At 45.4% G+C, this 22,233-nt stretch overlaps 19 non-coding genes across 19 annotated transcripts; 8 read left to right on the top strand and 11 right to left on the bottom strand.

The window, feature by feature from the left end:
- The first annotated feature begins 585 nt into the window (after nt 1-585).
- Nucleotides 586-658, top strand: TRNAR-ACG (transfer RNA arginine (anticodon ACG)). Its single transcript has one exon. It is a non-coding gene; the product is annotated as a tRNA-Arg (tRNA).
- Nucleotides 659-1,668: 1,010 nt separating this feature from the next.
- LOC147704680 (U6 spliceosomal RNA) lies at nt 1,669-1,775 on the bottom strand. The gene has a single exon (XR_015297685.1). It is a non-coding gene; the product is annotated as a U6 spliceosomal RNA (small nuclear RNA).
- A 714-nt stretch (nt 1,776-2,489) lies between these two features.
- On the top strand, nt 2,490-2,562 carry TRNAR-ACG (transfer RNA arginine (anticodon ACG)). The gene has a single exon. It is a non-coding gene; the product is annotated as a tRNA-Arg (tRNA).
- A 1,010-nt stretch (nt 2,563-3,572) lies between these two features.
- On the bottom strand, nt 3,573-3,679 carry LOC147704678 (U6 spliceosomal RNA). The gene has a single exon (XR_015297684.1). It is a non-coding gene; the product is annotated as a U6 spliceosomal RNA (small nuclear RNA).
- Nucleotides 3,680-5,474: 1,795 nt separating this feature from the next.
- Nucleotides 5,475-5,581, bottom strand: LOC147704677 (U6 spliceosomal RNA). The gene has a single exon (XR_015299089.1). It is a non-coding gene; the product is annotated as a U6 spliceosomal RNA (small nuclear RNA).
- A 1,795-nt stretch (nt 5,582-7,376) lies between these two features.
- Nucleotides 7,377-7,483, bottom strand: LOC147704676 (U6 spliceosomal RNA). Its single transcript, XR_015299088.1, has one exon. It is a non-coding gene; the product is annotated as a U6 spliceosomal RNA (small nuclear RNA).
- Nucleotides 7,484-8,197: 714 nt separating this feature from the next.
- On the top strand, nt 8,198-8,270 carry TRNAR-ACG (transfer RNA arginine (anticodon ACG)). Its single transcript has one exon. It is a non-coding gene; the product is annotated as a tRNA-Arg (tRNA).
- A 1,010-nt stretch (nt 8,271-9,280) lies between these two features.
- On the bottom strand, nt 9,281-9,387 carry LOC147704674 (U6 spliceosomal RNA). Its single transcript, XR_015299087.1, has one exon. It is a non-coding gene; the product is annotated as a U6 spliceosomal RNA (small nuclear RNA).
- A 1,797-nt stretch (nt 9,388-11,184) lies between these two features.
- On the bottom strand, nt 11,185-11,291 carry LOC147704673 (U6 spliceosomal RNA). Its single transcript, XR_015299086.1, has one exon. It is a non-coding gene; the product is annotated as a U6 spliceosomal RNA (small nuclear RNA).
- A 714-nt stretch (nt 11,292-12,005) lies between these two features.
- TRNAR-ACG (transfer RNA arginine (anticodon ACG)) lies at nt 12,006-12,078 on the top strand. The gene has a single exon. It is a non-coding gene; the product is annotated as a tRNA-Arg (tRNA).
- A 1,010-nt stretch (nt 12,079-13,088) lies between these two features.
- LOC147704671 (U6 spliceosomal RNA) lies at nt 13,089-13,195 on the bottom strand. The gene has a single exon (XR_015299085.1). It is a non-coding gene; the product is annotated as a U6 spliceosomal RNA (small nuclear RNA).
- Nucleotides 13,196-13,909: 714 nt separating this feature from the next.
- TRNAR-ACG (transfer RNA arginine (anticodon ACG)) lies at nt 13,910-13,982 on the top strand. The gene has a single exon. It is a non-coding gene; the product is annotated as a tRNA-Arg (tRNA).
- Nucleotides 13,983-14,992: 1,010 nt separating this feature from the next.
- On the bottom strand, nt 14,993-15,099 carry LOC147704669 (U6 spliceosomal RNA). The gene has a single exon (XR_015299083.1). It is a non-coding gene; the product is annotated as a U6 spliceosomal RNA (small nuclear RNA).
- Nucleotides 15,100-15,813: 714 nt separating this feature from the next.
- On the top strand, nt 15,814-15,886 carry TRNAR-ACG (transfer RNA arginine (anticodon ACG)). The gene has a single exon. It is a non-coding gene; the product is annotated as a tRNA-Arg (tRNA).
- A 1,010-nt stretch (nt 15,887-16,896) lies between these two features.
- Nucleotides 16,897-17,003, bottom strand: LOC147704667 (U6 spliceosomal RNA). Its single transcript, XR_015299082.1, has one exon. It is a non-coding gene; the product is annotated as a U6 spliceosomal RNA (small nuclear RNA).
- Nucleotides 17,004-17,717: 714 nt separating this feature from the next.
- Nucleotides 17,718-17,790, top strand: TRNAR-ACG (transfer RNA arginine (anticodon ACG)). The gene has a single exon. It is a non-coding gene; the product is annotated as a tRNA-Arg (tRNA).
- Nucleotides 17,791-18,800: 1,010 nt separating this feature from the next.
- On the bottom strand, nt 18,801-18,907 carry LOC147704665 (U6 spliceosomal RNA). The gene has a single exon (XR_015299081.1). It is a non-coding gene; the product is annotated as a U6 spliceosomal RNA (small nuclear RNA).
- Nucleotides 18,908-20,704: 1,797 nt separating this feature from the next.
- LOC147704664 (U6 spliceosomal RNA) lies at nt 20,705-20,811 on the bottom strand. The gene has a single exon (XR_015299080.1). It is a non-coding gene; the product is annotated as a U6 spliceosomal RNA (small nuclear RNA).
- A 714-nt stretch (nt 20,812-21,525) lies between these two features.
- On the top strand, nt 21,526-21,598 carry TRNAR-ACG (transfer RNA arginine (anticodon ACG)). The gene has a single exon. It is a non-coding gene; the product is annotated as a tRNA-Arg (tRNA).
- Nucleotides 21,599-22,233: the final 635 nt, after the last annotated feature.

Below are 22,233 nucleotides of genomic sequence, written 5' to 3'. Positions count from 1 at the left end.
AAGAGTAGCAATCCATTATTCTTCACTGCATTTGTGGTCCAAGACTAAACACACCGTAAGTATGTAGATTATACCAGGTTTGCAAAGGCTCCTGGTTCGGGCTACAGACAAGGAGCATTGTGACGTCACACTGCCTGTGGAACAGTGATATTAAAGGTGAAACAGCTGCACAGTAGGTTAGGTGAAGGGCTCTGAGAGTGGAAAGGCAGCATGCTTGGGTCCCTGGACAAGGTGAGCGTATGATAATGTGTCTGAATGTTCACCTGTGTTGTAATATTAAACCCCTTATTGTTGTAAACGCCTACTTACTAAGGAGTTCTCAAGCTCAGCCCCACACAGACCTGGAACTGATTATGTTAATGCAAACTATTTAAGAAACTGAGCCTGATCTGAAAGATTTCCTTGGATCTAGGACCATTTCGCCTAGCTTTTAGGTGCTTCCTTCTCCTAAAGTCCTTTGTAAAACTTGGGAAAACCTCACAGAACAGACTTCCAGGAGGTCAGATGGGTTTCCTTGTGCCTTCACACACACATACACACACTTTCTAGCCCACTTAAGGACAAAAGGATGCGTAAGTCTACATAGGGCCAGTGGCGCAATGGATAACGCGTCTGACTACGGATCAGAAGATTGTAGGTTCGACTCCTATCTGGCTCGGAAGGGTTGTAGGTCCCTGTTTGATTATATTCCTGTGGAATTTTTATTTACCTCAGACTTGTTGTAGGTTCAATATTCTCCAGCAGGACTCATCCAGCAGTTGTTCCACGGTAGAGCGCAAGTAATAGGACCACAGCTAGTTAAACGTTTCCCATTTGCTGCTGGACTCTATGTGATGGCCGTCACGTGGTGTGCTGCTTTTGTATTTCAACATGGGTCCCTGATACTCTTAATTGCGAAAAAGCTTGTTGACAAAAGTGTGTGTGCGCGAGGGTCTGTGGACGTAGGCAGGTGTGTGCACTTGAATGCTTACCCATTTACATGTGTGAGAGGAACAAACCAACTCCCTGTGGGCTGCAGGCTTACAACTGGTAGCCCCAGTAGCCAGGCAGAACCACAGGTAAGGAGAGAGAGAAAGTTGGTCCATTATTAGAGAAGGACCATAAGCATCTTGCACTGCTACCTTCTTCCCCTCTCAGCCACGATCGGCCAAGACCTCTCTATTAGGGTAGAGGGTGAACATTTCTTGGACCTCAGAAACTGAGGGATGTAGACCCAATATGTCCTCCAAGCGCCTAGACACCTGGTGCCCAATCTGGCATGGTGTTTTTCAGCTTACCCGACCAATCCGGTTGCAAGGTGGACTTTAACAATACTGCTAAAAAGGCACTCCCAGACATCCCTGAGGCCTTCATTTGCATAGGCCCTGCCCTTCTCTTTGTCCTGCTTCCCACAAAGCAACACAACACTGCAGCAGTATAGATTTGGGGGTGGTGAAGAATAATGACAGTGAGGCTAAAAAAGAGAAAGAAAAGTCCCAGAAGTCCTGCAGGCTTCCTTGCTAAATGCAGCTGAACATAGAGCGCACCTTCTTTACTGCAAAGCAAATACATTAAAAATGTTGAGGAGAGACTAATTGAAAAATACATATTACGGGGACAGCACTGGGACCTGCTTTATTTTTTCAATTAGTCTTGAAAACAAAAAAGATTTCTCTCCTGAAAGCTGTTAAAAATATGGAACGCTTCACGAATTTGCGTGTCATCCTTGCGCAGGGGCCATGCTAATCTTCTCTGTATCGTTCCAATTTTAGTATATGTGCTGCCGAAGCGAGCACACTTTATTGATGAACTGACAATGTTTATAAACTCTCTAAATCTACAGTCTCTAGACATAGGGTGGCCTGGCAGAGATGCTCAGATGGCCAGTACGCATTCAAATCTGAGCCAATGGTCAAAAATGTATGAAGAGTAGCAATCCATTATTCTTCACTGCATTTGTGGTCCAAGACTAAACACACCGTAAGTATGTAGATTATACCAGGTTTGCAAAGGCTCCTGGGTCGGGCTACAGACAAGGAGCATTGTGACGTCACGCTGCCTGTGGAACAGTGATATTAAAGGTGAAACAGCTGCACAGTAGGTTAGGTGAAGGGCTCTGAGAGTGGAAAGGCAGCATGCTTGGGTCCCTGGACAAGGTGAGCTTATGATAATGTGTCTGAATGTTCACCTGTGTTGTAATATTAAACCCCTTATTGTTGTAAACGCCTACTTACTAAGGAGTTCTCAAGCTCAGCCCCACACAGACCTGGAACTGATTATGTTAATGCAAACTATTTAAGAAACTGAGCCTGATCTAAAAGATTTCCTTGGATCTAGGACCATTTCGCCTAGCTTTTAGGTGCTTCCTTCTCCTAAAGTCCTTTGTAAAACTTGGGAAAACCTCACAGAACAGACTTCCAGGAGGTCAGATGGGTTTCCTTGTGCCTTCACACACACATACACACACTTTCTAGCCCACTTAAGGACAAAAGGATGCGTAAGTCTACATAGGGCCAGTGGCGCAATGGATAACGCGTCTGACTACGGATCAGAAGATTGTAGGTTCGACTCCTATCTGGCTCGGAAGGGTTGTAGGTCCCTGTTTGATTATATTCCTGTGGAATTTTTATTTACCTCAGACTTGTTGTAGGTTCAATATTCTCCAGCAGGACTCATCCAGCAGTTGTTCCACGGTAGAGCGCAAGTAATAGGACCACAGCTAGTTAAACGTTTCCCATTTGCTGCTGGACTCTATGTGATGGCCGTCACGTGGTGTGCTGCTTTTGTATTTCAACATGGGTCCCTGATACTCTTAATTGCGAAAAAGCTTGTTGACAAAAGTGTGTGTGCGCGAGGGTCTGTGGACGTAGGCAGGTGTGTGCACTTGAATGCTTACCCATTTACATGTGTGAGAGGAACAAACCAACTCCCTGTGGGCTGCAGGCTTACAACTGGTAGCCACAGTAGCCAGGCAGAACCACAGGTAAGGAGAGAGAGAAAGTTGGTCCATTATTAGAGAAGGACCATAAGCATCTTGCACTGCTACCTTCTTCCCCTCTCAGCCACGATCGGCCAAGACCTCTCTATTAGGGTAGAGGGTGAACATTTCTTGGACCTCAGAAACTGAGGGATGTAGACCCAATATGTCCTCCAAGCGCCTAGACACCTGGTGCCCAATCTGGCATGGTGTTTTTCAGCTTACCCGACCAATCCGGTTGCAAGGTGGACTTTAACAATACTGCTAAAAAGGCACTCCCAGACATCCCTGAGGCCTTCATTTGCATAGGCCCTGCCCTTCTCTTTGTCCTGCTTCCCACAAAGCAACACAACACTGCAGCAGTATAGATTTGGGGGTGGTGAAGAATAATGACAGTGAGGCTAAAAAAGAGAAAGAAAAGTCCCAGAAGTCCTGCAGGCTTCCTTGCTAAATGCAGCTGAACATAGAGCGCACCTTCTTTACTGCAAAGCAAATACATTAAAAATGTTGAGGAGAGACTAATTGAAAAATACATATTACGGGGACAGCACTGGGACCTGCTTTATTTTTTCAATTAGTCTTGAAAACAAAAAAGATTTCTCTCCTGAAAGCTGTTAAAAATATGGAACGCTTCACGAATTTGCGTGTCATCCTTGCGCAGGGGCCATGCTAATCTTCTCTGTATCGTTCCAATTTTAGTATATGTGCTGCCGAAGCGAGCACACTTTATTGATGAACTGACAATGTTTATAAACTCTCTAAATCTACAGTCTCTAGACATAGGGTGGCCTGGCAGAGATGCTCAGATGGCCAGTACGCATTCAAATCTGAGCCAATGGTCAAAAATGTATGAAGAGTAGCAATCCATTATTCTTCACTGCATTTGTGGTCCAAGACTAAACACACCGTAAGTATGTAGATTATACCAGGTTTGCAAAGGCTCCTGGGTCGGGCTACAGACAAGGAGCATTGTGACGTCACGCTGCCTGTGGAACAGTGATATTAAAGGTGAAACAGCTGCACAGTAGGTTAGGTGAAGGGCTCTGAGAGTGGAAAGGCAGCATGCTTGGGTCCCTGGACAAGGTGAGCTTATGATAATGTGTCTGAATGTTCACCTGTGTTGTAATATTAAACCCCTTATTGTTGTAAACGCCTACTTACTAAGGAGTTCTCAAGCTCAGCCCCACACAGACCTGGAACTGATTATGTTAATGCAAACTATTTAAGAAACTGAGCCTGATCTAAAAGATTTCCTTGGATCTAGGACCATTTCGCCTAGCTTTTAGGTGCTTCCTTCTCCTAAAGTCCTTTGTAAAACTTGGGAAAACCTCACAGAACAGACTTCCAGGAGGTCAGATGGGTTTCCTTGTGCCTTCACACACACATACACACACTTTCTAGCCCACTTAAAGACAAAAGGATGCGTAAGTCTACATAGGGCCAGTGGCGCAATGGATAACGCGTCTGACTACGGATCAGAAGATTGTAGGTTTGGCTCGGAAGGGTTGTAGGTCCCTGTTTGATTATATTCCTGTGGAATTTTTATTTACCTCAGACTTGTTGTAGGTTCAATATTCTCCAGCAGGACTCATCCAGCAGTTGTTCCACGGTAGAGCGCAAGTAATAGGACCACAGCTAGTTAAACGTTTCCCATTTGCTGCTGGACTCTATGTGATGGCCGTCACGTGGTGTGCTGCTTTTGTATTTCAACATGGGTCCCTGATACTCTTAATTGCGAAAAAGCTTGTTGACAAAAGTGTGTGTGCGCGAGGGTCTGTGGACGTAGGCAGGTGTGTGCACTTGAATGCTTACCCATTTACATGTGTGAGAGGAACAAACCAACTCCCTGTGGGCTGCAGGCTTACAACTGGTAGCCCCAGTAGCCAGGCAGAACCACAGGTAAGGAGAGAGAGAAAGTTGGTCCATTATTAGAGAAGGACCATAAGCATCTTGCACTGCTACCTTCTTCCCCTCTCAGCCACGATCGGCACGATCGGCCAAGACCTCTCTATTAGGGTAGAGGGTGAACATTTCTTGGACCTCAGAAACTGAGGGATGTAGACCGAATATGTCCTCCAAGCGCCTAGACACCTGGTGCCCAATCTGGCATGGTGTTTTTCAGCTTACCCGACCAATCCGGTTGCAAGGTGGACTTTAACAATACTGCTAAAAAGGCACTCCCAGACATCCCTGAGGCCTTCATTTGCATAGGCCCTGCCCTTCTCTTTGTCCTGCTTCCCACAAAGCAACACAACACTGCAGCAGTATAGATTTGGGGGTGGTGAAGAATAATGACAGTGAGGCTAAAAAAGAGAAAGAAAAGTCCCAGAAGTCCTGCAGGCTTCCTTGCTAAATGCAGCTGAACATAGAGCGCACCTTCTTTACTGCAAAGCAAATACATTAAAAATGTTGAGGAGAGACTAATTGAAAAATACATATTACGGGGACAGCACTGGGACCTGCTTTATTTTTTCAATTAGTCTTGAAAACAAAAAAGATTTCTCTCCTGAAAGCTGTTAAAAATATGGAACGCTTCACGAATTTGCGTGTCATCCTTGCGCAGGGGCCATGCTAATCTTCTCTGTATCGTTCCAATTTTAGTATATGTGCTGCCGAAGCGAGCACACTTTATTGATGAACTGACAATGTTTATAAACTCTCTAAATCTACAGTCTCTAGACATAGGGTGGCCTGGCAGAGATGCTCAGATGGCCAGTACGCATTCAAATCTGAGCCAATGGTCAAAAATGTATGAAGAGTAGCAATCCATTATTCTTCACTGCATTTGTGGTCCAAGACTAAACACACCGTAAGTATGTAGATTATACCAGGTTTGCAAAGGCTCCTGGGTCGGGCTACAGACAAGGAGCATTGTGACGTCACGCTGCCTGTGGAACAGTGATATTAAAGGTGAAACAGCTGCACAGTAGGTTAGGTGAAGGGCTCTGAGAGTGGAAAGGCAGCATGCTTGGGTCCCTGGACAAGGTGAGCTTATGATAATGTGTCTGAATGTTCACCTGTGTTGTAATATTAAACCCCTTATTGTTGTAAACGCCTACTTACTAAGGAGTTCTCAAGCTCAGCCCCACACAGACCTGGAACTGATTATGTTAATGCAAACTATTTAAGAAACTGAGCCTGATCTAAAAGATTTCCTTGGATCTAGGACCATTTCGCCTAGCTTTTAGGTGCTTCCTTCTCCTAAAGTCCTTTGTAAAACTTGGGAAAACCTCACAGAACAGACTTCCAGGAGGTCAGATGGGTTTCCTTGTGCCTTCACACACACATACACACACTTTCTAGCCCACTTAAGGACAAAAGGATGCGTAAGTCTACATAGGGCCAGTGGCGCAATGGATAACGCGTCTGACTACGGATCAGAAGATTGTAGGTTTGGCTCGGAAGGGTTGTAGGTCCCTGTTTGATTATATTCCTGTGGAATTTTTATTTACCTCAGACTTGTTGTAGGTTCAATATTCTCCAGCAGGACTCATCCAGCAGTTGTTCCACGGTAGAGCGCAAGTAATAGGACCACAGCTAGTTAAACGTTTCCCATTTGCTGCTGGACTCTATGTGATGGCCGTCACGTGGTGTGCTGCTTTTGTATTTCAACATGGGTCCCTGATACTCTTAATTGCGAAAAAGCTTGTTGACAAAAGTGTGTGTGCGCGAGGGTCTGTGGACGTAGGCAGGTGTGTGCACTTGAATGCTTACCCATTTACATGTGTGAGAGGAACAAACCAACTCCCTGTGGGCTGCAGGCTTACAACTGGTAGCCCCAGTAGCCAGGCAGAACCACAGGTAAGGAGAGAGAGAAAGTTGGTCCATTATTAGAGAAGGACCATAAGCATCTTGCACTGCTACCTTCTTCCCCTCTCAGCCACGATCGGCACGATCGGCCAAGACCTCTCTATTAGGGTAGAGGGTGAACATTTCTTGGACCTCAGAAACTGAGGGATGTAGACCGAATATGTCCTCCAAGCGCCTAGACACCTGGTGCCCAATCTGGCATGGTGTTTTTCAGCTTACCCGACCAATCCGGTTGCAAGGTGGACTTTAACAATACTGCTAAAAAGGCACTCCCAGACATCCCTGAGGCCTTCATTTGCATAGGCCCTGCCCTTCTCTTTGTCCTGCTTCCCACAAAGCAACACAACACTGCAGCAGTATAGATTTGGGGGTGGTGAAGAATAATGACAGTGAGGCTAAAAAAGAGAAAGAAAAGTCCCAGAAGTCCTGCAGGCTTCCTTGCTAAATGCAGCTGAACATAGAGCGCACCTTCTTTACTGCAAAGCAAATACATTAAAAATGTTGAGGAGAGACTAATTGAAAAATACATATTACGGGGACAGCACTGGGACCTGCTTTATTTTTTCAATTAGTCTTGAAAACAAAAAAGATTTCTCTCCTGAAAGCTGTTAAAAATATGGAACGCTTCACGAATTTGCGTGTCATCCTTGCGCAGGGGCCATGCTAATCTTCTCTGTATCGTTCCAATTTTAGTATATGTGCTGCCGAAGCGAGCACACTTTATTGATGAACTGACAATGTTTATAAACTCTCTAAATCTACAGTCTCTAGACATAGGGTGGCCTGGCAGAGATGCTCAGATGGCCAGTACGCATTCAAATCTGAGCCAATGGTCAAAAATGTATGAAGAGTAGCAATCCATTATTCTTCACTGCATTTGTGGTCCAAGACTAAACACACCGTAAGTATGTAGATTATACCAGGTTTGCAAAGGCTCCTGGGTCGGGCTACAGACAAGGAGCATTGTGACGTCACGCTGCCTGTGGAACAGTGATATTAAAGGTGAAACAGCTGCACAGTAGGTTAGGTGAAGGGCTCTGAGAGTGGAAAGGCAGCATGCTTGGGTCCCTGGACAAGGTGAGCTTATGATAATGTGTCTGAATGTTCACCTGTGTTGTAATATTAAACCCCTTATTGTTGTAAACGCCTACTTACTAAGGAGTTCTCAAGCTCAGCCCCACACAGACCTGGAACTGATTATGTTAATGCAAACTATTTAAGAAACTGAGCCTGATCTAAAAGATTTCCTTGGATCTAGGACCATTTCGCCTAGCTTTTAGGTGCTTCCTTCTCCTAAAGTCCTTTGTAAAACTTGGGAAAACCTCACAGAACAGACTTCCAGGAGGTCAGATGGGTTTCCTTGTGCCTTCACACACACATACACACACTTTCTAGCCCACTTAAGGACAAAAGGATGCGTAAGTCTACATAGGGCCAGTGGCGCAATGGATAACGCGTCTGACTACGGATCAGAAGATTGTAGGTTCGACTCCTATCTGGCTCGGAAGGGTTGTAGGTCCCTGTTTGATTATATTCCTGTGGAATTTTTATTTACCTCAGACTTGTTGTAGGTTCAATATTCTCCAGCAGGACTCATCCAGCAGTTGTTCCACGGTAGAGCGCAAGTAATAGGACCACAGCTAGTTAAACGTTTCCCATTTGCTGCTGGACTCTATGTGATGGCCGTCACGTGGTGTGCTGCTTTTGTATTTCAACATGGGTCCCTGATACTCTTAATTGCGAAAAAGCTTGTTGACAAAAGTGTGTGTGCGCGAGGGTCTGTGGACGTAGGCAGGTGTGTGCACTTGAATGCTTACCCATTTACATGTGTGAGAGGAACAAACCAACTCCCTGTGGGCTGCAGGCTTACAACTGGTAGCCCCAGTAGCCAGGCAGAACCACAGGTAAGGAGAGAGAGAAAGTTGGTCCATTATTAGAGAAGGACCATAAGCATCTTGCACTGCTACCTTCTTCCCCTCTCAGCCACGATCGGCCAAGACCTCTCTATTAGGGTAGAGGGTGAACATTTCTTGGACCTCAGAAACTGAGGGATGTAGACCCAATATGTCCTCCAAGCGCCTAGACACCTGGTGCCCAATCTGGCATGGTGTTTTTCAGCTTACCCGACCAATCCGGTTGCAAGGTGGACTTTAACAATACTGCTAAAAAGGCACTCCCAGACATCCCTGAGGCCTTCATTTGCATAGGCCCTGCCCTTCTCTTTGTCCTGCTTCCCACAAAGCAACACAACACTGCAGCAGTATAGATTTGGGGGTGGTGAAGAATAATGACAGTGAGGCTAAAAAAGAGAAAGAAAAGTCCCAGAAGTCCTGCAGGCTTCCTTGCTAAATGCAGCTGAACATAGAGCGCACCTTCTTTACTGCAAAGCAAATACATTAAAAATGTTGAGGAGAGACTAATTGAAAAATACATATTACGGGGACAGCACTGGGACCTGCTTTATTTTTTCAATTAGTCTTGAAAACAAAAAAGATTTCTCTCCTGAAAGCTGTTAAAAATATGGAACGCTTCACGAATTTGCGTGTCATCCTTGCGCAGGGGCCATGCTAATCTTCTCTGTATCGTTCCAATTTTAGTATATGTGCTGCCGAAGCGAGCACACTTTATTGATGAACTGACAATGTTTATAAACTCTCTAAATCTACAGTCTCTAGACATAGGGTGGCCTGGCAGAGATGCTCAGATGGCCAGTACGCATTCAAATCTGAGCCAATGGTCAAAAATGTATGAAGAGTAGCAATCCATTATTCTTCACTGCATTTGTGGTCCAAGACTAAACACACCGTAAGTATGTAGATTATACCAGGTTTGCAAAGGCTCCTGGGTCGGGCTACAGACAAGGAGCATTGTGACGTCACGCTGCCTGTGGAACAGTGATATTAAAGGTGAAACAGCTGCACAGTAGGTTAGGTGAAGGGCTCTGAGAGTGGAAAGGCAGCATGCTTGGGTCCCTGGACAAGGTGAGCTTATGATAATGTGTCTGAATGTTCACCTGTGTTGTAATATTAAACCCCTTATTGTTGTAAACGCCTACTTACTAAGGAGTTCTCAAGCTCAGCCCCACACAGACCTGGAACTGATTATGTTAATGCAAACTATATAAGAAACTGAGCCTGATCTATAAGATTTCCTTGGATCTAGGACCATTTCGCCTAGCTTTTAGGTGCTTCCTTCTCCTAAAGTCCTTTGTAAAACTTGGGAAAACCTCACAGAACAGACTTCCAGGAGGTCAGATGGGTTTCCTTGTGCCTTCACACACACATACACACACTTTCTAGCCCACTTAAGGACAAAAGGATGCGTAAGTCTACATAGGGCCAGTGGCGCAATGGATAACGCGTCTGACTACGGATCAGAAGATTGTAGGTTCGACTCCTATCTGGCTTGGAAGGGTTGTAGGTCCCTGTTTGATTATATTCCTGTGGAATTTTTATTTACCTCAGACTTGTTGTAGGTTCAATATTCTCCAGCAGGACTCATCCAGCAGTTGTTCCACGGTAGAGCGCAAGTAATAGGACCACAGCTAGTTAAACGTTTCCCATTTGCTGCTGGACTCTATGTGATGGCCGTCACGTGGTGTGCTGCTTTTGTATTTCAACATGGGTCCCTGATACTCTTAATTGCGAAAAAGCTTGTTGACAAAAGTGTGTGTGCGCGAGGGTCTGTGGACGTAGGCAGGTGTGTGCACTTGAATGCTTACCCATTTACATGTGTGAGAGGAACAAACCAACTCCCTGTGGGCTGCAGGCTTACAACTGGTAGCCCCAGTAGCCAGGCAGAACCACAGGTAAGGAGAGAGAGAAAGTTGGTCCATTATTAGAGAAGGACCATAAGCATCTTGCACTGCTACCTTCTTCCCCTCTCAGCCACGATCGGCCAAGACCTCTCTATTAGGGTAGAGGGTGAACATTTCTTGGACCTCAGAAACTGAGGGATGTAGACCCAATATGTCCTCCAAGCGCCTAGACACCTGGTGCCCAATCTGGCATGGTGTTTTTCAGCTTACCCGACCAATCCGGTTGCAAGGTGGACTTTAACAATACTGCTAAAAAGGCACTCCCAGACATCCCTGAGGCCTTCATTTGCATAGGCCCTGCCCTTCTCTTTGTCCTGCTTCCCACAAAGCAACACAACACTGCAGCAGTATAGATTTGGGGGTGGTGAAGAATAATGACAGTGAGGCTAAAAAAGAGAAAGAAAAGTCCCAGAAGTCCGGCAGGCTTCCTTGCTAAATGCAGCTGAACATAGAGCGCACCTTCTTTACTGCAAAGCAAATACATTAAAAATGTTGAGGAGAGACTAATTGAAAAATACATATTACGGGGACAGCACTGGGACCTGCTTTATTTTTTCAATTAGTCTTGAAAACAAAAAAGATTTCTCTCCTGAAAGCTGTTAAAAATATGGAACGCTTCACGAATTTGCGTGTCATCCTTGCGCAGGGGCCATGCTAATCTTCTCTGTATCGTTCCAATTTTAGTATATGTGCTGCCGAAGCGAGCACACTTTATTGATGAACTGACAATGTTTATAAACTCTCTAAATCTACAGTCTGTAGACATAGGGTGGCCTGGCAGAGATGCTCAGATGGCCAGTACGCATTCAAATCTGAGCCAATGGTCAAAAATGTATGAAGAGTAGCAATCCATTATTCTTCACTGCATTTGTGGTCCAAGACTAAACACACCGTAAGTATGTAGATTATACCAGGTTTGCAAAGGCTCCTGGGTCGGGCTACAGACAAGGAGCATTGTGACGTCACGCTGCCTGTGGAACAGTGATATTAAAGGTGAAACAGCTGCACAGTAGGTTAGGTGAAGGGCTCGGAGAGTGGAAAGGCAGCATGCTTGGGTCCCTGGACAAGGTGAGCGTATGATAATGTGTCTGAATGTTCACCTGTGTTGTAATATTAAACCCCTTATTGTTGTAAACGCCTACTTACTAAGGAGTTCTCAAGCTCAGCCCCACACAGACCTGGAACTGATTATGTTAATGCAAACTATTTAAGAAACTGAGCCTGATCTAAAAGATTTCCTTGGATCTAGGACCATTTCGCCTAGCTTTTAGGTGCTTCCTTCTCCTAAAGTCCTTTGTAAAACTTGGGAAAACCTCACAGAACAGACTTCCAGGAGGTCAGATGGGTTTCCTTGTGCCTTCACACACACATACACACACTTTCTAGCCCACTTAAGGACAAAAGGATGCGTAAGTCTACATAGGGCCAGTGGCGCAATGGATAACGCGTCTGACTACGGATCAGAAGATTGTAGGTTCGACTCCTATCTGGCTCGGAAGGGTTGTAGGTCCCTGTTTGATTATATTCCTGTGGAATTTTTATTTACCTCAGACTTGTTGTAGGTTCAATATTCTCCAGCAGGACTCATCCAGCAGTTGTTCCACGGTAGAGCGCAAGTAATACGACCACAGCTAGTTAAACGTTTCCCATTTGCTGCTGGACTCTATGTGATGGCCGTCACGTGGTGTGCTGCTTTTGTATTTCAACATGGGTCCCTGATACTCTTAATTGCGAAAAAGCTTGTTGACAAAAGTGTGTGTGCGCGAGGGTCTGTGGACGTAGGCAGGTGTGTGCACTTGAATGCTTACCCATTTACATGTGTGAGAGGAACAAACCAACTCCCTGTGGGCTGCAGGCTTACAACTGGTAGCCCCAGTAGCCAGGCAGAACCACAGGTAAGGAGAGAGAGAAAGTTGGTCCATTATTAGAGAAGGACCATAAGCATCTTGCACTGCTACCTTCTTCCCCTCTCAGCCACGATCGGCCAAGACCTCTCTATTAGGGTAGAGGGTGAACATTTCTTGGACCTCAGAAACTGAGGGATGTAGACCCAATATGTCCTCCAAGCGCCTAGACACCTGGTGCCCAATCTGGCATGGTGTTTTTCAGCTTACCCGACCAATCTGGTTGCAAGGTGGACTTTAACAATACTGCTAAAAAGGCACTCCCAGACATCCCTGAGGCCTTCATTTGCATAGGCCCTGCCCTTCTCTTTGTCCTGCTTCCCACAAAGCAACACAACACTGCAGCAGTATAGATTTGGGGGTGGTGAAGAATAATGACAGTGAGGCTAAAAAAGAGAAAGAAAAGTCCCAGAAGTCCTGCAGGCTTCCTTGCTAAATGCAGCTGAACATAGAGCGCACCTTCTTTACTGCAAAGCAAATACATTAAAAATGTTGAGGAGAGACTAATTGAAAAATACATATTACGGGGACAGCACTGGGACCTGCTTTATTTTTTCAATTAGTCTTGAAAACAAAAAAGATTTCTCTCCTGAAAGCTGTTAAAAATATGGAACGCTTCACGAATTTGCGTGTCATCCTTGCGCAGGGGCCATGCTAATCTTCTCTGTATCGTTCCAATTTTAGTATATGTGCTGCCGAAGCGAGCACACTTTATTGATGAACTGACAATGTTTATAAACTCTCTAAATCTACAGTCTCTAGACATAGGGTGGCCTGGCAGAGATGCTCAGATGGCCAGTACGCATTCAAATCTGAGCCAATGGTCAAAAATGTATGAAGAGTAGCAATCCATTATTCTTCACTGCATTTGTGGTCCAAGACTAAACACACCGTAAGTATGTAGATTATACCAGGTTTGCAAAGGCTCCTGGGTCGGGCTACAGACAAGGAGCATTGTGACGTCACGCTGCCTGTGGAACAGTGATATTAAAGGTGAAACAGCTGCACAGTAGGTTAGGTGAAGGGCTCTGAGAGTGGAAAGGCAGCATGCTTGGGTCCCTGGACAAGGTGAGCTTATGATAATGTGTCTGAATGTTCACCTGTGTTGTAATATTAAACCCCTTATTGTTGTAAACGCCTACTTACTAAGGAGTTCTCAAGCTCAGCCCCACACAGATCTGGAACTGATTATGTTAATGCAAACTATTTAAGAAACTGAGCCTGATCTAAAAGATTTCCTTGGATCTAGGAACATTTCGCCTAGCTTTTAGGTGCTTCCTTCTCCTAAAGTCCTTTGTAAAACTTGGGAAAACCTCACAGAACAGACTTCCAGGAGGTCAGATGGGTTTCCTTGTGCCTTCACACACACATACACACACTTTCTAGCCCACTTAAGGACAAAAGGATGCGTAAGTCTACGTAGGGCCAGTGGCGCAATGGATAACGCGTCTGACTACGGATCAGAAGATTGTAGGTTCGACTCCTATCTGGCTCGGAAGGGTTGTAGGTCCCTGTTTGATTATATTCCTGTGGAATTTTTATTTACCTCAGACTTGTTGTAGGTTCAATATTCTCCAGCAGGACTCATCCAGCAGTTGTTCCACGGTAGAGCGCAAGTAATAGGACCACAGCTAGTTAAACGTTTCCCATTTGCTGCTGGACTCTATGTGATGGCCGTCACGTGGTGTGCTGCTTTTGTATTTCAACATGGGTCCCTGATACTCTTAATTGCGAAAAAGCTTGTTGACAAAAGTGTGTGTGCGCGAGGGTCTGTGGACGTAGGCAGGTGTGTGCACTTGAATGCTTACCCATTTACATGTGTGAGAGGAACAAACCAACTCCCTGTGGGCTGCAGGCTTACAACTGGTAGCCCCAGTAGCCAGGCAGAACCACAGGTAAGGAGAGAGAGAAAGTTGGTCCATTATTAGAGAAGGACCATAAGCATCTTGCACTGCTACCTTCTTCCCCTCTCAGCCACGATCGGCCAAGACCTCTCTATTAGGGTAGAGGGTGAACATTTCTTGGACCTCAGAAACTGAGGGATGTAGACCCAATATGTCCTCCAAGCGCCTAGACACCTGGTGCCCAATCTGGCATGGTGTTTTTCAGCTTACCCGACCAATCCGGTTGCAAGGTGGACTTTAACAATACTGCTAAAAAGGCACTCCCAGACATCCCTGAGGCCTTCATTTGCATAGGCCCTGCCCTTCTCTTTGTCCTGCTTCCCACAAAGCAACACAACACTGCAGCAGTATAGATTTGGGGGTGGTGAAGAATAATGACAGTGAGGCTAAAAAAGAGAAAGAAAAGTCCCAGAAGTCCTGCAGGCTTCCTTGCTAAATGCAGCTGAACATAGAGCGCACCTTCTTTACTGCAAAGCAAATACATTAAAAATGTTGAGGAGAGACTAATTGAAAAATACATATTACGGGGACAGCACTGGGACCTGCTTTATTTTTTCAATTAGTCTTGAAAACAAAAAAGATTTCTCTCCTGAAAGCTGTTAAAAATATGGAACGCTTCACGAATTTGCGTGTCATCCTTGCGCAGGGGCCATGCTAATCTTCTCTGTATCGTTCCAATTTTAGTATATGTGCTGCCGAAGCGAGCACACTTTATTGATGAACTGACAATGTTTATAAACTCTCTAAATCTACAGTCTCTAGACATAGGGTGGCCTGGCAGAGATGCTCAGATGGCCAGTAGGCATTCAAATCTGAGCCAATGGTCAAAAATGTATGAAGAGTAGCAATCCATTATTCTTCACTGCATTTGTGGTCCAAGACTAAACACACCGTAAGTATGTAGATTATACCAGGTTTGCAAAGGCTCCTGGTTCGGGCTACAGACAAGGAGCATTGTGACGTCACACTGCCTGTGGAACAGTGATATTAAAGGTGAAACAGCTGCACAGTAGGTTAGGTGAAGGGCTCTGAGAGTGGAAAGGCAGCATGCTTGGGTCCCTGGACAAGGTGAGCGTATGATAATGTGTCTGAATGTTCACCTGTGTTGTAATATTAAACCCCTTATTGTTGTAAACGCCTACTTACTAAGGAGTTCTCAAGCTCAGCCCCACACAGACCTGGAACTGATTATGTTAATGCAAACTATTTAAGAAACTGAGCCTGATCTAAAAGATTTCCTTGGATCTAGGACCATTTCGCCTAGCTTTTAGGTGCTTCCTTCTCCTAAAGTCCTTTGTAAAACTTGGGAAAACCTCACAGAACAGACTTCCAGGAGGTCAGATGGGTTTCCTTGTGCCTTCACACACACATACACACACTTTCTAGCCCACTTAAGGACAAAAGGATGCGTAAGTCTACATAGGGCCAGTGGCGCAATGGATAACGCGTCTGACTACGGATCAGAAGATTGTAGGTTCGACTCCTATCTGGCTCGGAAGGGTTGTAGGTCCCTGTTTGATTATATTCCTGTGGAATTTTTATTTACCTCAGACTTGTTGTAGGTTCAATATTCTCCAGCAGGACTCATCCAGCAGTTGTTCCACGGTAGAGCGCAAGTAATAGGACCACAGCTAGTTAAACGTTTCCCATTTGCTGCTGGACTCTATGTGATGGCCGTCACGTGGTGTGCTGCTTTTGTATTTCAACATGGGTCCCTGATACTCTTAATTGCGAGAAAGCTTGTTGACAAAAGTGTGTGTGCGCGAGGGTCTGTGGACGTAGGCAGGTGTGTGCACTTGAATGCTTACCCATTTACATGTGTGAGAGGAACAAACCAACTCCCTGTGGGCTGCAGGCTTACAACTGGTAGCCCCAGTAGCCAGGCAGAACCACAGGTAAGGAGAGAGAGAAAGTTGGTCCATTATTAGAGAAGGACCATAAGCATCTTGCACTACTACCTTCTTCCCCTCTCAGCCACGATCAGCCAAGACCTCTCTATTAGGGTAGAGGGTGAACATTTCTTGGACCTCAGAAACTGAGGGATGTAGACCCAATATGTCCTCCAAGCGCCTAGACACCTGGTGCCCAATCTGGCATGGTGTTTTTCAGCTTACCCGACCAATCCGGTTGCAAGGTGGACTTTAACAATACTGCTAAAAAGGCACTCCCAGACATCCCTGAGGCCTTCATTTGCATAGGCCCTGCCCTTCTCTTTGTCCTGCTTCCCACAAAGCAACACAACACTGCAGCAGTATAGATTTGGGGGTGGTGAAGAATAATGACAGTGAGGCTAAAAAAGAGAAAGAAAAGTCCCAGAAGTCCTGCAGGCTTCCTTGCTAAATGCAGCTGAACATAGAGCGCACCTTCTTTACTGCAAAGCAAATACATTAAAAATGTTGAGGAGAGACTAATTGAAAAATACATATTACGGGGACAGCACTGGGACCTGCTTTATTTTTTCAATTAGTCTTGAAAACAAAAAAGATTTCTCTCCTGAAAGCTGTTAAAAATATGGAACGCTTCACGAATTTGCGTGTCATCCTTGCGCAGGGGCCATGCTAATCTTCTCTGTATCGTTCCAATTTTAGTATATGTGCTGCCGAAGCGAGCACACTTTATTGATGAACTGACAATGTTTATAAACTCTCTAAATCTACAGTCTCTAGACATAGGGTGGCCTGGCAGAGATGCTCAGATGGCCAGTACGCATTCAAATCTGAGCCAATGGTCAAAAATGTATGAAGAGTAGCAATCCATTATTCTTCACTGCATTTGTGGTCCAAGACTAAACACACCGTAAGTATGTAGATTATACCAGGTTTGCAAAGGCTCCTGGGTCGGGCTACAGACAAGGAGCATTGTGACGTCACGCTGCCTGTGGAACAGTGATATTAAAGGTGAAACAGCTGCACAGTAGGTTAGGTGAAGGGCTCTGAGAGTGGAAAGGCAGCATGCTTGGGTCCCTGGACAAGGTGAGCTTATGATAATGTGTCTGAATGTTCACCTGTGTTGTAATATTAAACCCCTTATTGTTGTAAACGCCTACTTACTAAGGAGTTCTCAAGCTCAGCCCCACACAGACCTGGAACTGATTATGTTAATGCAAACTATTTAAGAAACTGAGCCTGATCTAAAAGATTTCCTTGGATCTAGGACCATTTCGCCTAGCTTTTAGGTGCTTCCTTCTCCTAAAGTCCTTTGTAAAACTTGGGAAAACCTCACAGAACAGACTTCCAGGAGGTCAGATGGGTTTCCTTGTGCCTTCACACACACATACACACACTTTCTAGCCCACTTAAGGACAAAAGGATGCGTAAGTCTACATAGGGCCAGTGGCGCAATGGATAACGCGTCTGACTACGGATCAGAAGATTGTAGGTTCGACTCCTATCTGGCTCGGAAGGGTTGTAGGTCCCTGTTTGATTATATTCCTGTGGAATTTTTATTTACCTCAGACTTGTTGTAGGTTCAATATTCTCCAGCAGGACTCATCCAGCAGTTGTTCCACGGTAGAGCGCAAGTAATAGGACCACAGCTAGTTAAACGTTTCCCATTTGCTGCTGGACTCTATGTGATGGCCGTCACGTGGTGTGCTGCTTTTGTATTTCAACATGGGTCCCTGATACTCTTAATTGCGAAAAAGCTTGTTGACAAAAGTGTGTGTGCGCGAGGGTCTGTGGACGTAGGCAGGTGTGTGCACTTGAATGCTTACCCATTTACATGTGTGAGAGGAACAAACCAACTCCCTGTGGGCTGCAGGCTTACAACTGGTAGCCCCAGTAGCCAGGCAGAACCACAGGTAAGGAGAGAGAGAAAGTTGGTCCATTATTAGAGAAGGACCATAAGCATCTTGCACTGCTACCTTCTTCCCCTCTCAGCCACGATCGGCCAAGACCTCTCTATTAGGGTAGAGGGTGAACATTTCTTGGACCTCAGAAACTGAGGGATGTAGACCCAATATGTCCTCCAAGCGCCTAGACACCTGGTGCCCAATCTGGCATGGTGTTTTTCAGCTTACCCGACCAATCCGGTTGCAAGGTGGACTTTAACAATACTGCTAAAAAGGCACTCCCAGACATCCCTGAGGCCTTCATTTGCATAGGCCCTGCCCTTCTCTTTGTCCTGCTTCCCACAAAGCAACACAACACTGCAGCAGTATAGATTTGGGGGTGGTGAAGAATAATGACAGTGAGGCTAAAAAAGAGAAAGAAAAGTCCCAGAAGTCCTGCAGGCTTCCTTGCTAAATGCAGCCGAACATAGAGCGCACCTTCTTTACTGCAAAGCAAATACATAAAAAATGTTGAGGAGAGACTAATTGAAAAATACATATTACGGGGACAGCACTGGGACCTGCTTTATTTTTTCAATTAGTCTTGAAAACAAAAAAGATTTCTCTCCTGAAAGCTGTTAAAAATATGGAACGCTTCACGAATTTGCGTGTCATCCTTGCGCAGGGGCCATGCTAATCTTCTCTGTATCGTTCCAATTTTAGTATATGTGCTGCCGAAGCGAGCACACTTTATTGATGAACTGACAATGTTTATAAACTCTCTAAATCTACAGTCTCTAGACATAGGGTGGCCTGGCAGAGATGCTCAGATGGCCAGTACGCATTCAAATCTGAGCCAATGGTCAAAAATGTATGAAGAGTAGCAATCCATTATTCTTCACTGCATTTGTGGTCCAAGACTAAACACACCGTAAGTATGTAGATTATACCAGGTTTGCAAAGGCTCCTGGGTCGGGCTACAGACAAGGAGCATTGTGACGTCACGCTGCCTGTGGAACAGTGATATTAAAGGTGAAACAGCTGCACAGTAGGTTAGGTGAAGGGCTCTGAGAGTGGAAAGGCAGCATGCTTGGGTCCCTGGACAAGGTGAGCTTATGATAATGTGTCTGAATGTTCACCTGTGTTGTAATATTAAACCCCTTATTGTTGTAAACGCCTACTTACTAAGGAGTTCTCAAGCTCAGCCCCACACAGACCTGGAACTGATTATGTTAATGCAAACTATTTAAGAAACTGAGCCTGATCTGAAAGATTTCCTTGGATCTAGGACCATTTCGCCTAGCTTTTAGGTGCTTCCTTCTCCTAAAGTCCTTTGTAAAACGTGGGAAAACCTCACAGAACAGACTTCCAGGAGGTCAGATGGGTTTCCTTGTGCCTTCACACACACATACACACACTTTCTAGCCCACTTAAGGACAAAAGGATGCGTAAGTCTACATAGGGTCAGTGGCGCAATGGATAACGCGTCTGACTACGGATCAGAAGATTGTAGGTTCGACTCCTATCTGGCTCGGAAGGGTTGTAGGTCCCTGTTTGATTATATTCCTGTGGAATTTTTATTTACCTCAGACTTGTTGTAGGTTCAATATTCTCCAGCAGGACTCATCCAGCAGTTGTTCCACGGTAGAGCGCAAGTAATAGGACCACAGCTAGTTAAACGTTTCCCATTTGCTGCTGGACTCTATGTGATGGCCGTCACGTGGTGTGCTGCTTTTGTATTTCAACATGGGTCCCTGATACTCTTAATTGCGAAAAAGCTTGTTGACAAAAGTGTGTGTGCGCGAGGGTCTGTGGACGTAGGCAGGTGTGTGCACTTGAATGCTTACCCATTTACATGTGTGAGAGGAACAAACCAACTCCCTGTGGGCTGCAGGCTTACAACTGGTAGCCCCAGTAGCCAGGCAGAACCACAGGTAAGGAGAGAGAGAAAGTTGGTCCATTATTAGAGAAGGACCATAAGCATCTTGCACTGCTACCTTCTTCCCCTCTCAGCCACGATCGGCCAAGACCTCTCTATTAGGGTAGAGGGTGAACATTTCTTGGACCTCAGAAACTGAGGGATGTAGACCCAATATGTCCTCCAAGCGCCTAGACACCTGGTGCCCAATCTGGCATGGTGTTTTTCAGCTTACCCGACCAATCCGGTTGCAAGGTGGACTTTAACAATACTGCTAAAAAGGCACTCCCAGACATCCCTGAGGCCTTCATTTGCATAGGCCCTGCCCTTCTCTTTGTCCTGCTTCCCACAAAGCAACACAACACTGCAGCAGTATAGATTTGGGGGTGGTGAAGAATAATGACAGTGAGGCTAAAAAAGAGAAAGAAAAGTCCCAGAAGTCCTGCAGGCTTCCTTGCTAAATGCAGCTGAACATAGAGCGCACCTTCTTTACTGCAAAGCAAATACATTAAAAATGTTGAGGAGAGACTAATTGAAAAATACATATTACGGGGACAGCACTGGGACCTGCTTTATTTTTTCAATTAGTCTTGAAAACAAAAAAGATTTCTCTCCTGAAAGCTGTTAAAAATATGGAACGCTTCACGAATTTGCGTGTCATCCTTGCGCAGGGGCCATGCTAATCTTCTCTGTATCGTTCCAATTTTAGTATATGTGCTGCCGAAGCGAGCACACTTTATTGATGAACTGACAATGTTTATAAACTCTCTAAATCTACAGTCTCTAGACATAGGGTGGCCTGGCAGAGATGCTCAGATGGCCAGTACGCATTCAAATCTGAGCCAATGGTCAAAAATGTATGAAGAGTAGCAATCCATTATTCTTCACTGCATTTGTGGTCCAAGACTAAACACACCGTAAGTATGTAGATTATACCAGGTTTGCAAAGGCTCCTGGGTCGGGCTACAGACAAGGAGCATTGTGACGTCACGCTGCCTGTGGAACAGTGATATTAAAGGTGAAACAGCTGCACAGTAGGTTAGGTGAAGGGCTCTGAGAGTGGAAAGGCAGCATGCTTGGGTCCCTGGACAAGGTGAGCTTATGATAATGTGTCTGAATGTTCACCTGTGTTGTAATATTAAACCCCTTATTGTTGTAAACGCCTACTTACTAAGGAGTTCTCAAGCTCAGCCCCACACAGACCTGGAACTGATTATGTTAATGCAAACTATTTAAGAAACTGAGCCTGATCTAAAAGATTTCCTTGGATCTAGGACCATTTCGCCTAGCTTTTAGGTGCTTCCTTCTCCTAAAGTCCTTTGTAAAACTTGGGAAAACCTCACAGAACAGACTTCCAGGAGGTCAGATGGGTTTCCTTGTGCCTTCACACACACATACACACACTTTCTAGCCCACTGAAGGACAAAAGGATGTGTAAGTCTACATAGGGCCAGTGGCGCAATGGATAACGCGTCTGACTACGGATCAGAAGATTGTAGGTTCGACTCCTATCTGGCTCGGAAGGGTTGTAGGTCCCTGTTTTATTATATTCCTGTGGAATTTTTATTTACCTCAGACTTGTTGTAGGTTCAATATTCTCCAGCAGGACTCATCCAGCAGTTGTTCCACGGTAGAGCGCAAGTAATAGGACCACAGCTAGTTAAACGTTTCCCATTTGCTGCTGGACTCTATGTGATGGCCGTCACGTGGTGTGCTGCTTTTGTATTTCAACATGGGTCCCTGATACTCTTAATTGCGAAAAAGCTTGTTGACAAAAGTGTGTGTGCGCGAGGGTCTGTGGACGTAGGCAGGTGTGTGCACTTGAATGCTTACCCATTTACATGTGTGAGAGGAACAAACCAACTCCCTGTGGGCTGCAGGCTTACAACTGGTAGCCCCAGTAGCCAGGCAGAACCACAGGTAAGGAGAGAGAGAAAGTTGGTCCATTATTAGAGAAGGACCATAAGCATCTTGCACTGCTACCTTCTTCCCCTCTCAGCCACGATCGGCACGATCGGCCAAGACCTCTCTATTAGGGTAGAGGGTGAACATTTCTTGGACCTCAGAAACTGAGGGATGTAGACCCAATATGTCCTCCAAGCGCCTAGACACCTGGTGCCCAATCTGGCATGGTGTTTTTCAGCTTACCCGACCA

Source organism: Lissotriton vulgaris, chromosome 7 (genome assembly GCF_964263255.1).
Source record: "Lissotriton vulgaris chromosome 7, aLisVul1.2, whole genome shotgun sequence".
NCBI lineage: Eukaryota > Metazoa > Chordata > Amphibia > Caudata > Salamandridae > Lissotriton > Lissotriton vulgaris.
The sequence above is the reverse complement of the archived record's forward strand: the minus strand, read 5'-3'. Positions and strand labels throughout refer to the sequence as shown.